Below are 14,115 nucleotides of genomic sequence, written 5' to 3' on the forward strand. Positions count from 1 at the left end.
TTGAAATATTAAGTGTGTTAAGCTGGAACTTTTCAGTTCAGATAACATAACATTTCATAATGGCTACCATCTTAGACAGAAGGATTGATTAAGTATTGCTCAGGTATTGTAAACTCTTCCATTGAAAATTTGAAACTGCTTAGGTGCTTCCTTAGTGTATTTTTTTAGATTGGGAAGGGAGGCAGCAACAAGTCTGCTACTAAGATCCATGTAGTAAGTCCATGTTCTATCAATTCTACAACTCCCAAAACACCAAATGTTTGTATAGATAAGGTTCATTTTTAAGGCACTCATATCAAGTTCTAATGCAAGAGTGAATTAGTGTTAATCTCTGTTTTGCCAATAAACTTCAAAGTCTTAAAAGATGAAGTTTCAATTAATTGATGAATATATCAACATATCAATATATCAACAGTTATTCTTTTTTTTAAAAAAAATTTTTATTTATTTTTGGTTGCGTTGGGTCTTCATTGCTGCGTGCAGGCTTTTCTCTAGTTGCGGCAAGCGGGGGCTACTCTTCGTTGTGGTGCGCGGGCTTCTCATTGCGGTGGCTTCTCTTGTTGTGGAGTACAGGCTCTAGGCACGTAGGCTTCAGTAGTTGTGGCACGGGGGCTCAGTAGTTGTGGCGCACGGGCTTAGTTGCTCCGCAGCATGTGGGATCTTCCCGGACCAGGGCTCGAACCCATGTCTCCTGCATTGGCAGGCAGATTCTTAACCACTGTATCACCAGGGAAGTCCCTCAACAGTTATTATTGAACGTTCAACATATTAGCAATTCAAGGTCACCATGAGTTGATGAAAATTGAGATTTTTTTCCTTAAGTTTAAAAGACATTGAGACACTGTTACTTACTCTTGCATGCCTACAAAAATAAAATCTGATGGCGCAGAGGTTTATAGTGAAAAAAAGTGTACACTCTTCACAATCAAATTAAAATTCTATAGACCTAGTCTTAAAAAATGTTCTTAGACTTATTTTATTTTATTTTTTTTAACATCTTTATTGGAGTATAATTGCTTTATAGACTTATTTTAAATACCTTAACCAACAGGAATTCTTTTTAGAGTACTCTCTAATTCATCCTTTTGAAATGATGGCTTTGCCTTTTAATAGGAAATCTACATTTCTTTCTTAAAGGAAATACAACGTCCTTGGCTTCGTTGTTCTCCAAAGTAGAGAGTAAAGACACAGTGTAGTAAAGACACAGTGGCAAATTTATTTCAGGCCTGCCAGACTGAAAAATCTGATTTTATAGAAAAATAGGCTTCCCTTGAGTTTACTAAGCTGTATTCTTCAATCAAATAAAATATTTTATGAAAGTTAATCTGAATGTCCCCATCAAGCGGTTACTCTTTCATTTATTATTCTAAGCCTTAACCACTTAAGCATTCATCCCCACAGCTGTTGAAAGTCTGGCATGCCTAACCCCGTATTCCTGAAACCACAGGGTTATGGTAGTCTGTCAAGTTGCTCCATCTGGGTTCACCTTGTTTCATGTCTTCTTTCCTTCTACATACTGCTAGAGTCTGCTTGGTTTCACCCACACTACTAAAAGTGAATATGTCCAACTCCACTTTATTTTCCAAAACACCACTGTACAATGTTTGTTACATTCACTAGTGTAAATGTAAGAGAGTTATAGAACAAAATATGAAATAATTTAATTTGATCAGACTCTATTTTCCTATAGATCTTCAACCATCTGCTCCATGGGAAGACATTCCTAGCCATTTCAGCCTATGATCTAGTCCTGAAACCAGACTACTGGAACACAGACTCTCCTAATGAAGAGCATTTTCCTCACTTCTTCCCTTTTCCTGAGTTCTAACTAACAATTGATCCCAAGGGCTCTCTAAGTTAAGCTGCATTTCACTTAGAGAATGTGATATATTATATATTTATATATCCTTTCATATTTATAATTTTTATGTTGTCAATTGTTCCACAATCTTCATGTGTGTCAGAAAAATATCTATATTTTTTGTAGCACAGATGATTAACTGTGCAATTTAAATCTTCTGTGCCTTCACTTAATTTTGGGGGTTTTCTGATCCATAGTTTTCTGAGACAGCTGGGTGAAAAATTCCCCAGCAAGAACGTAGATTGTTCAGTCTCTCCCTCTAATTCTGTCAGTTTTGTCATGCGTGATTGTAAGAAGTGTTACAAAGGTCCTACATGTTTGTGGTTGAGAGATCTCTTGAGTAAGTTTTTCCTTTTTTACTATCTGATAGTTTCTCTCTTTCTCTTTATTAATATTTTACCTTAAATTCTATTTTTTTCTGACATTAAGATTATAACACAATTTCTGTTGGGTAATATTTGTGAAGTATAGCTTTTTCAATCATTCTGCGTAATTTTTTTCAACGTGTTTTTTCATGTAAAGTATATAACTAGAGTTTTTTTAAGTCTTATGGTCTTTGTCTTTTAATAGGTGAATTAAATATGTTTATTTTGTTATTAATATATTTGAATATATTTCAGTCATGTATTTTTGAGTTTTCAATTTATCGTGCCTTTTTTATTTTTACTTTATTTTTTTCATTCTGATGAATTTAAACATTTCCTTTATTGCAAACTATAAATTTTAGTCTTCAATGTGTATTCTTAAATTTTTAACACACATATCACACTTTATACTTCTTTACCGATTCTAAATCAATTCAGCATCTCTATCCTTCAAATAGAGAATTGAAACAAAACAAGAAATGTTGCATTTTAAAAATACCCACTGAAGTACCCCACCTATCTTCCTTCTTATATCTACAATTTTAATTCTATTATATCATCTGCCAAGCATAGAAATTCAATAGTTCATTCATTATAGCCAGTAATTAAAGTAGATGTATTGGAAGTCACCCTTACACAGGACATACCTGTAGAATGAAGCTGTGGGTGGTAGAATTGAGAAATAAAAGGAAATTGGGTCTTTGATTGGATCTGTTGAGAGCCACTGGATCAATCTGCCCAGTTTACCTTCCTCAAGACTTTACACTTATTTGACACAGAAAATTCCCTTTTCATTTATGAAAGAGTTTGCTCTGTTGCCAGTCTGTTATTTGCAACCTAATAGTCAGATTTACTACTGTTTCTTTGCAAATATTTTTGTTCCTTCTTTTCTTGCATCCCACTCATGAGTAAACATTTCTTCATGTTGAAATATTTCTTTTAATGTTTCCTTCATGAAAGATCTACAAAATCTATTAAATAAATCTATAAAATAAATACTTTTATTTGTATTATTTCTTTAGAAAGTAATTATTTTGCCCTTATAAACAAAAGTTTATGTGACCATTGAATTATAGATTATCAGTTCATTCTGAAAATATTACTCTTTTCTTCTGGCCAATACTGTTTCTGATGAAAAGTTTTCCATAAGTCTAGCTGTCATTCAATTGTAGATACTCTTTCCCCTTTGTAGTTTGTAGGGTTTATTTTTTTTCTTTATCATTGTTATTCTGCAGTTTCACTGGGTTATATTTAGAAGTGTCTTTATTTTCTTAATCACAGAACATGTTTTCAATCTGAAATCTATTTCTGTGCAATTTTTAGCCATTATCTCTTCACATATTGATTCGTCAATGTTCCCTCTATTTTCTACAGCTGAAAATTCATTTAGACATGTATTTTAGAGTCTCAGTCTATCTTCATTCTTTATTATTTGTGCTTTTATATGTTTGTATTTATCTCTATGTCACTTTCTGGACAAATTCTTGAGTGCTACATTTGAAAAACTTCTATTTCTTTCTTTGAGTATGTTCTATCTTACTTTGTTGTCTTATAAAGTAGTACTAGCCATGTATGCTCATTTAAACAAATTGAAATTAATTATAATTAAATAAAATTTAAAGTTCAATTCCTCAGTTTTAGTAGCTATAGGTGAATTGCTAAATAGCTAGAGTGTGGCTACCATATTGGACAATGCAGATACAGAATCTTCCTATCATAATAGAAAGTTCCATTGGACAGGTCTAGAGAGTATTCCCTATAGTAATTTTTTAAACTTGATTACAAAAAATGTTTATAGGCTATGTTTCTAATTATATCTCTTCTGTAGACATCTATCTTTGACTAATTTCTGCCTCAGTTTTCTCATAATGACTCATTTATAGATGTCATTCTTTCTATTGTCTTTTTAATTATTTAAAAGTATGTATCTTAAAGCTATTTCAAAGCTATTATTTTCACATTGAGTAATTATTAAGTTTGTTGGCTCTAGTTTTTAGTGTTTAGTGTTGTTTTGTTTTGTTTTTCAGGTGTTTTGTAGTGTTCATGTGCTGGCTCACTGAGGCCTAATTTTGGTTCGTTCTGTTTGTTTTTCTCTCTCTCGTCCTCTCATTGTATTTTTCTCTGCTTGCCTCTTCTCCAACTCAGTCAAGAAGCAGGTCATATATAAGATTCTTGGCACCTGTCCCGTGGTGACACTGAAGATATCTCATATCCACTCATGGAGGTAGCAATTAAGTTGGCATAAGTCCTAACTGGGTGGCTGTCTCTATGTCATTTGCCAAACTAAGTCCATGGGTCATAGTTACAGGGAATAATTACATTTATGCTCAGCATCTTTCTGTGGATGAAGAGAATTTATTCCAGACCTTGATTTCATATTGTAAGCCCAGCTCTTTCTTCTTCAAATCATGTGTAGAGAGTGTTTGGGTCCCAGTTACTCTGGAGGGGCCAAGAGAACTGGCAGCATCTATGTGTTTCTGAATTTAATGCCAAAAAGATTTGAGATTTTATGCTTATTTTATAATTTCTAACCTATAGTGATTTATCTTTTTGTTTTGATAATGGCTATACGTCTTTAATTTAATTTCCAAAAATGTTCTATTGCTATCATTTGTGATGAATAGGTATACTTACAAGCGTGAACTCAAGATCATTTTGAGTGGAAACCTCAATATCTCTCTCAATTTACTGAGTAGAAATGTATTACTACTTTGATATTTTCTGTTTCTCAATTTTCTGTTCTACTTGAAACTCTTTTTAACTTGCTGTGTTTAACATGTTTTTGAGAATTGTATCTATTTTCCAAAACAAAAAAAAATAGATAAGAATGTCAGTATTTAAATTTTTGAAAATCTTATTAATGTCTGTCTAAATAACTAGATTTTTATACATACTAAGAAAGCTGATATTTCCTATCTACTTCATTGTTCATTCTGTTGTCATGTGATGTTTTGGTTAAAGTATTGTAAGAGACCCTCTCAGATATGTAGTTGCGAAAAGTAAGAATTTTTTTTAGTCTTTTCAGGTAAGTGTTGTATTGTTTTTTTGATAGTTCCACTACCAAACAAAAGTCAAATGGTAGTTTCTTAAAAGTTGCTTGCCATATATAATTTAATAGAATATCAACAAACGTTTGATACTTTGTTAAGTTAAAGATCTTGGCCTAATTGACATTTGAATGGACCTTTTGCTCACACGTGATTTTTAACACCGTTCATTGCTAGTTTTTGGATCCCTGCTCTTCTCTATTTACACTCTCCTGATATAGTGGTTAGACCTAAACCTGAAAATATCTTTTACTTTGAGAGGCCTATGAGGAAGCCCATAATTGTCCACTTAGTACTATCACTAAATTTTATGTGAAATGGAAAAGAGACCATTAAAGTAGTCTTCCTAGGCTAGATTCAGTGGGCTGCAAAAGCAAACAGAAATTTAGATTTAAAAAAAACCCAACTGATGAATGAAGAATTGTGCTTTGGATGGGAGTACCTACTGCATCCTATCTGTTGGTTACTGGAAAAAGGAAATACGTGGCCTGATATGACATTAATTCACCCTAAGGGAAATATCCCTTCTTGAGAATCAGTCACTTGTGAAAAATAAAAAATAAAAAAAAAATAATAACAGACTCCATAAGAAAAAATTTTAAATATGGGCTAATAATTAAAATACCTTATACTGAAATAATTGGTTATTTTAGAAAAGCAAACCAGCAGAAGACTTCTCAGGTGCCATTGGTTAAGAATTGAAGATAAATCTTCTTTTTTTTTAAAACACCGACTTTTCTTTCCCCAATGTGTTATCATTTGCAAATCATAAATACAATTAATTTTCCTCATAAGACTTTCAAACCACTTTTTCAAATTTAAATCTCCTGTGGCCTGTCCACCTCTAAATTCTGTTGGATCTAAGACAAGGATACAAAGGGAGGTCCACATAGTAAGTGTCTATTTACTGCAAAGCTATAAATCAGGTTAGAACTCCTAAAATATATTCTTTCCCCTACCTTGGAAAGTGTCCCTTTTCTAATAAGAAAATTACATATATATATATATATATATATATATATATATATATATATATATCCATATGATTCAGACTTGGCTAAATATCAAGACACATGTAATATGTAAATTATTTGACATTTATTTCATAGCTTTTATTTCAAGCAAAATTAGGTTGTTAACATAATGACCTTTACACAAATTGTGTTTTTATGATAGTAATGCCAAATTAATTTTTGAGTCATATTTCTTAGGTACTGTTTTATTTATATTAATTTATAGACAGTTTGCTTTGCTGAAGTTGTCACTAAATTGGAATTACTAATACATTTCTTAAAGTAAAACAGATTCAGAAATTATCCATGAATTTTACCTATTGTACTCAAAAATTGTAAAAGAATCACATGAATGATAAATTATAATTACAGAATAACTATTACAGAGAAGTTAAAGTTTTATCATAAAGTTCACCTCAGTTACATGATTTCTGCTCTCCCTTAAAGTAATATCTAGGGTATATTTGTTAATGTCAACAATTGTTACATACTTCATCTATGTTAATCATGATCTACAGATATATAAATTTGAGAATAATATGAATTGTTTAATTTTGCAAAATATTTCTCCTCTTGCTCTGTATAGTTTTGCAAACATTATAATTCTTGAGTACTTCCTGAACTAAGCTTTGGACACAAAGAGAAAAAGAAAATGGGTGTTTGGCATCACTATGAAATTATATTTCGCTATGCAAAAAGTATTGTTTTATGCTATCTGATAGAAAGAAGTACGTTTATTTGTTTGTCTTTTCTCATACCTATGTATCCCACCAATAAAATTCTTCTAGAACTCTGAAATGGTGCCCTTCTTCAATGTCAGCAACAATCCAAACCACAAGCCTTCATTTGGACACAGTTGACTTCTGTTTCTGGGATATAGGGCAGGAGATGTGGAGAAGTGTTTCCTTTTCCTTGGTACTTGCATTTATCAGGAGAGCAAGGGTTTTTGTTTGTTTGTTTGTTTTTTGGAAGGGTAATTTGCCATTTTATATATATATATATAATTTTTTATTGAAGTATAGTTAATTTACAATGTTGTGTTAGTTTCAAGTGTACAGCAAAGTGATTCAGTTTTATATATATATATATATAATATATATATTCTTTTTCAGATTCTTTTCTATTATAGGTTATTACAAGGTATTGAGTATAGTCCCCTGTGCTATACAGTAGGTCCTTGTTGTTTACCTATTTTATATATAGTACTGTGTATATGTTAAATTAGGAGTTTAGGAGAGCAGTTCTTTAGAGCTACTGGTTGTGTGCCAGGGCTGCACATTGGATCCCAAATGGTAGACTGGTTCATGTGTTTTTTAAATTAAATTTTAAGTTTGTGTGTGTGTGTGTGTTTGTGTGTGTGTATGTGTGTGAGGCAAGAGAGGAGAGGAGAAAGGGGAAGTGTGGGGAGGAGTGGAGAGGACCCTCTAAAACACAGGACCCAAGCCAGGGACCCCTCTTGCTCAGGCCTAACAGGGTGTTTTCCTATAGTCATGAGAATGTGTGTTAATGACAAACCTGAGTTCAGCCTAAGTGGATCCCAGAACATGCAGAGGCCTTGGTGTTGATGACTGACACTGAGATAGCGTCCATCTCTAGACTAATCCAACTAGGTTTAATTTAGTAAAAGGGCCTGGACAGCTATCTGTTAAACAGTCACCTGACCGGATTTTCTCTGATGAAATAGGACCCAGCTGACTCTTTCCTCTATGAACTATTTATCATGTTTTCAGGAAGTCTGGATTCATTTAATAGGATAATGATTGTCTGAGAGTCAGACAGTTTATGTGCAACTATTCTATTTTCTGGATGGCTGCTGTTCTTATCATCTGTTCCTTAATGCAGGGAATATGTGCTTAGTATTACATGTATACAATTTTTACTTGCAATTTTAGAAATATCAGCTAGCAAATATTGAAAAAGGCTTACTAAGAATTTTTGCAAATTTTTAATGTTTTGTTTTAAAACCCATCTTATTTATTTATATTGTTTCATAGTTTAAAAAATTAATTTCTTTTTAATGAAGGCTTAAAACGTAGTCAGTAAACCATTCAACTCCAAACACGAATGCAGTATTTATATGTTAGTAAGTTTGGTTATCAAGACAATATTTATTTTCTATGAATGGTAATGTATTCTATTGTTTTTATAACTATTGTTTAAATAGGCAGATAACAAAAGAACTCAAAATCACGAGATATATTTGTATGGTCAGGCCACTCAAGATAGCTGTTCTCTTGTTCTCTGGACACACCCTGCTCAACCAGTGCCTGCTTCACCTACACCCTACTCACATGACTGACCTTCCTATGTACTTGCCCCAAGCCCCAGCTAGTGATTGTTCTTATCAAAAAGGCCATGAGGGGCGTGCGCATCTGTTAGTTTCCCTGATAACCAATGAGCCAACCTGACATCAATTCCCCCTGTAACTGGCAATCTCCCCTTTCCCCAGGAGCGAATACTGCCACCATGTCCTGCCCCACTGCCCTCCACACATGGTGGGGTATAGCTCTAAGACCTTGCTTCAGACATGTAAGCTCCCCCTATCCATTAGCCATTAATGTCTCTGTTGCTGACTCTGGGCTCTTTCTTCAGTCTTGAAGCTGGGCAGGCACTGGGCTTGTAGGTCTGAGGGGTGCAGCCCAACAATATTTTTGTTCTCTAGTCTTATTTTAGTTTTATATTACTGGCTTTGCTAAAATTAAAATACATTAAATTATGGCATAAAATATAATTTGCAAAAAGTAAAAAATCACTCCTATGTTATGATTGTTGTGTTTTAGTATTTTAGGATAGTTCCTTTGTTGACTTCAATTTGGATTATGTTGGAGGATACAACTGGGTAATAATAATAACTACTCACTGCATATTTTGTTCGTAACATTGTACTGGTTGCTCTACATTGCTAATTTAACCCTTACAACAGTCATATAGGTGATATAGTTAAATTTGTATTTGTGTGCAACTAATAGAGAATGTGAATAATATCAACTGTGGTAGCTTGCATTATTTGTTGCAAATATTCACTCACCTTTTCCTGAATCCATTGTCCTTTGTTATATGACTTTGCAGTTTTTTACTCTAAATGGGGTAGAGCCTATTTGTTACTGAGTCCAAGCTCATACTGCTCACTGCATGACAGGCCAATAAGTTGAGAGATAAGTTATTGGGTCAAGGAATAGTGACTTTATTTGGAAAGCCAGAAAACAGAGAAAATGGTGGACTTGTGTCCCAAAAAACCATCTTGCCTGAGAGAGAATGCAGGCTTCTTTTATACCAGAAGAGGAGGGGTAAAGTCAAACATTTCCTGGTTCCAGTCAGCCTCTGGCGGGGATGTGTTAATTTCTTCCTGCCTGTAGTCATTCACAGGTGGGCCTGGTCAGGATGTTTGCTGTAAGCTAAACAAAGGTATTTTAGCTTAATGCTCATTACCTGGGAGGCAGGGTTCCCAGAGATGGGCTATTATGTATAATTTAAGCTTATAAGCAACATCCCTTTAGTGATTAACTTGTAATATAATACAAAGTGTCTTCCCTATTACATATTTCCCCCTTTTGACTAGGATTCAGCCATGTGACTTGCTATAGCAAGCCATTAGAAGGAACATGCCAGTTTTAAGTCTAGACCTTAAGAGACCTTTTGGATTATCATTTGCTTTCTTGTGCTTCTACCATCATCGTAAGAATTTGTTTGGGCTATTCTGCTAGTCCCAGAAAAAGAATGAAAGACATGTGGAGCAGAGCCGCCCTGCCAAACCACCCCAGCTAAGCCTATCTTATATAGACTTACCCATGGAGATAAGAGTAATAAGTCACTGAATTTTGAAGAGTTTTGCTATTAAATAATAGTTAACCAATGTATTTGTAAGGTTTACTTATAAAACAAGAATTCTGGAGAAGGAAATCCTGTACTAGTATAATCTTTCAAGTATATTATCATAGACCCAAATTATTCTATATTCCTGTTCCATCAAAATTTATCTTATGGCTCTTTCATCCTTGTGGTCAGGAAATGGTTGCTGCACTTATAGACATCAAATGCATGTTCTAGGTAGGGAAAAAAAACAAAGGGAAAAGGCTAGGGTCAAGAAGTCAAGAAGACTTTCAGATCTGTCCCTTAAAAATAAAAATCTCTCAGGCTTCCCTGGTGGCGCAGTCGTTAAGAATCCACCTGCCAATGCAGGGGACATGGGTTCGAGCCCTGGTCCGGGAAGATCCCACATGCTGTGAAGCAACTAAGCCCGTGCGCCACAACTACTGAGCCTGCACTCTAGAGCCCACGAACCACAACTACTGAGCCCACGCTTCACAACTACTGAAGCCCGTGTGCCTACAGCCCGTGCTCCACAACAAGAGAAACAACCACAATGAGAAGCCTGCCCACCACAACAAAGAGTAGCCCCCACTTGCTGCAACTAGAGAAAGCCCGCACGCAGCAACAAAGAGACAATGTAGCCAAAAATAAATAAATAAAATATAAATTTAAGAAAATAATAATATAAAAAAAATCTCTCCAATAAGTGCTTCTTTAGCTTCAACAAACATCTCATTGTCTAGAATGGGATCTCGTGACTACTCTTTCTCAAGGTAAGATAGTAGGGAAACCCTCTGTTTTCCTGATTTCCCCATGCTGAACCTGAGTGTGTCCTTTCAACACTTAAAAGATTCCAAATTAGAGGAAGCTGAGTCAACATGGATTGCAGCTGTATCTGCTATAGTAAGGAAAGGCAAAACAAACATGGATTATGAATGCCTTTGGAGAACTAACGTGCCTTGTCTGCCACAATCTTTTAGCGACTCAATATCTTATTTCTTATTTCATAGTTAATGTACTGACCTCCTCCATGAGAAACACAATCTAAAAGTGTGATTCACTTATTGCATCTAGTTTCAAGTTTATGATATCGGGGTGACATGCAGTTTTTCTAATGTGGATGTGACCTGATAGCGTATAAGCTTAAATGACAAGTAATTTGCTTTCATGCGTCCGGTTTACAGTGGCAGAGAACTGTGAGATATCTGCAATAAAAATTTCATTTGGAGAAAGGGAGAATGATAAATAAAAAAAAACAACTTATCCATAACTGTTATTCAATCCTGCTCTTTAGGAAAAGGGACAACTTTCTCTCATGATAGAGAAAATTCCTCAGTTTATCTTTGCTTCTGTTCTTGAGAAGATCTGCTTTATCGCTCATCTTCCTTGCTGATATCTGAGGTGGACATGGGGGATGATGCCCTTACTAGGGGCTGCAGAGATTTCTCAAGTTCTCTTGTCTTGGTCTGAGTTTAGGGGCCTGGAATTTGTCTTAGCTTTGGACATTCACTGGCTCTTGAGGTTATAGTCAGAAATTAATTGGCAATTTAATTCTCTCTGTGTTTTTTTAAAAATTCATTTTATTTATTTATTTTTGGCTACATTGGGTCTTCATTGCTGCTCACGGGCTTTCTCCAGTTGCAGCAAGCAGGGGCTACTCTTTCTTGCAGCACGAGGGCTTCTCATTTCAGTGGCTTCTCTTGTTGAGCACGGGCTCTAGGCACATGGGCTCAGTAGTTGTGGCGCACGGGCTTAGTTGCTCATGGCATGTGGGATCTTCCCGGACCAGGGCTCGAACCCGTGTCCGCTGCATTGGCAGATGGATTCTTAACCACTGTGCCACCATGGAAGCCCCTTAATTCTCTTTAAAATTAGCAACTGCTCAGTTAATTTGTGTTTGGTCATATCTATGAGAAAGTAATTACAGATATTATCTATTTTTAATCCTTAAACCTCAAAAGTTTTGGTTCTTACGTGTTTGCCTTTCTGCTCTTTCCATCTTCCTAGCCCTTAGTTTAACGCAATTTCTTTGACGAAATTTAAAAATGGGGACTTTAGTGAGGTAAATCTTTAATTCCATTTTTTCGGCGACTTCCAAACATTTGAATGGCAGACCATTTTTACAGGCTTGAGAAAACTAGAGGTCCAATTGAGTTTCCTGTAAGGCTGTGACATTTAACCTTTTCAAATACACAGGCTCCCCTGTATTCCTGATTTCCCCATCCTGAACCTGAATTTGTCCTTTCAACACTTAACAAGATTCCACATTATGGTAATCTTAGTCAATACGGATTGCAGCTACAAAGAGCGTCTCTCTTTGATTTGCAAATTTGGCAGATCAAATCTGGAAGAACCATCCTTTCTTGTGGGAATTTGCTGAAATTGGCACTGGTCAAGATTCTAAATTTTCTTATTATTTCCCTTAAAGTTGAAACCTGAGTCAGCATGTTGACTACAGCAGGCTGTAGTTACACCAAATGTTTTTTTTGTATAGCAAGAATCAATACCCTGCTTCCCAGAAATTGTTAGGACTTTACCTCTCAGGGTGCTACTACTTTTACACTTAGCAAAGTCAATATTTTCATTTTTGTTTGTTCAGCACCCCAATTTTCAGGCACACATTTTGTATTTGTTAAAATTCTGTTTGGCTGCAAATAAAGGCAGGCTCAACAACTATGAGCTTTTTCTATTCCACTGAATAAGGAGCCTGAGGTAGTTATTCAAAGACAAATCCTTTCATTTCCCTGATTTCCATTCTGTACATGTGTCTCTTGTCACTGGTCATAAAATGATCCTGTTCTCCTAGATATTGCATCACATTCCAGGTGGACAAAGGGGGAAAGCAAAAAGCTAAAGGCAAGGAGACTGACTTAATCTTTTCCTTTAAAAACTTTGCCAGAATTCCTACTCAGCAACTTTTCACATTTCCTGGGCAAAACTGATTCTCATGTTATGTCCTCTAAGGCAGTCAGGGAAAGTGAGCATTTTACCATTCCAACCTGTTTATTAGAGGAAGAAAAGGGGAAATTTGGTTATGAATGGCTTTTGTGTAGCTAACCCATAGTGTCTACCTTACTTTCTTTATTAGATTAGGAACTCGAAACTATATTTGTCCTAAAATTATGCTAAATTGTTTACATTATCAGTTGGGAATATCTTTTTAATAAAGTTTTTCTTTCTGTTGCATTTAGAATATTTGACACCAGGCTTTTAAATTTTCTTAACCCACAATTTGACATCTGTTTCAAATTAAAGAATGTTCTTTTGTTCTGCACATACTTATTAATAAAAAGTGATAAACATCTAATAGAAATCCCAATAGAAATCCCAAGGCTTTCATATTTAGATCATTATGTCATATGCTCAATACAAGTAAGACTTGCTGAGCTTTCATAAAAAGAACAAAGGAAATGGCATTAGAAGATTCATATTTTGGCCAGATACCATAAGATCTTTGAGCATCAGATTCTCTGTTGTAAAAGTGAAATTATAATATCATTTCACAGGAAGTTTGTGAGATATAATTAAAATAATGCCTGTGGAAGCAATTTGTGAAGTTTGAATGCCTATGTATCCTGACTGTTAGTTAACAAATTCACCCCAAACTAAAGGGAAGTAAGTTAGTTTTTGCGAAATAATTAGATGCACAATGGACTTAGACACACACACACACACACACACACACACACACACACACACACACACACACACACTATTAAGATCTTTAGACATCCACATTCAGGTAAAGTTTTTCTTCCCATCTTCTTTGAAGATAAAAGAAAACCCATTTTGCTGGATTTCTCTAAAATGATAATTTTCTGCTTTCTTGGGACCATTAACTACAGATAATTCATTTGGAAAAGTTCAACCCTTTTCAGATTAACTTAATGTGAGTACAATTGTGCTCTCTTGAGAAGGCTGCTGTTTTCTCTATCAAGTGTCCTTGCAAAGGTATATTAATAACGAGCTCCTTGTGATTTAGATGGACTATCCCTAGAGAAAATAACAGGAATGACAGA

The 14,115-nt window shown here is 34.8% G+C and overlaps 1 long non-coding RNA gene and 1 pseudogene across 3 annotated transcripts in view; one reads left to right on the plus strand and one right to left on the minus strand.

Annotated features, from left to right (window-relative positions):
- Positions 1-10,410, minus strand: part of LOC309666274 (dihydrofolate reductase pseudogene) — a 241,944-nt pseudogene extending 231,534 nt beyond the window's left edge. Inside the window, exon 1 of the transcript XR_014268460.1 lies at positions 6,268-10,410. The product of XR_014268460.1 is annotated as a dihydrofolate reductase pseudogene (transcript). The remainder of the gene's footprint in view (positions 1-6,267) is intronic.
- LOC309666309 overlaps positions 1-14,115 on the plus strand; it is a 267,121-nt gene that overhangs the window by 118,796 nt on the left and 134,210 nt on the right. The window lies entirely within an intron of this gene.

Source organism: Balaenoptera physalus, assembly GCF_965194825.1.
Source record: "Balaenoptera physalus genome assembly, chromosome: 8".
NCBI lineage: Eukaryota > Metazoa > Chordata > Mammalia > Artiodactyla > Balaenopteridae > Balaenoptera > Balaenoptera physalus.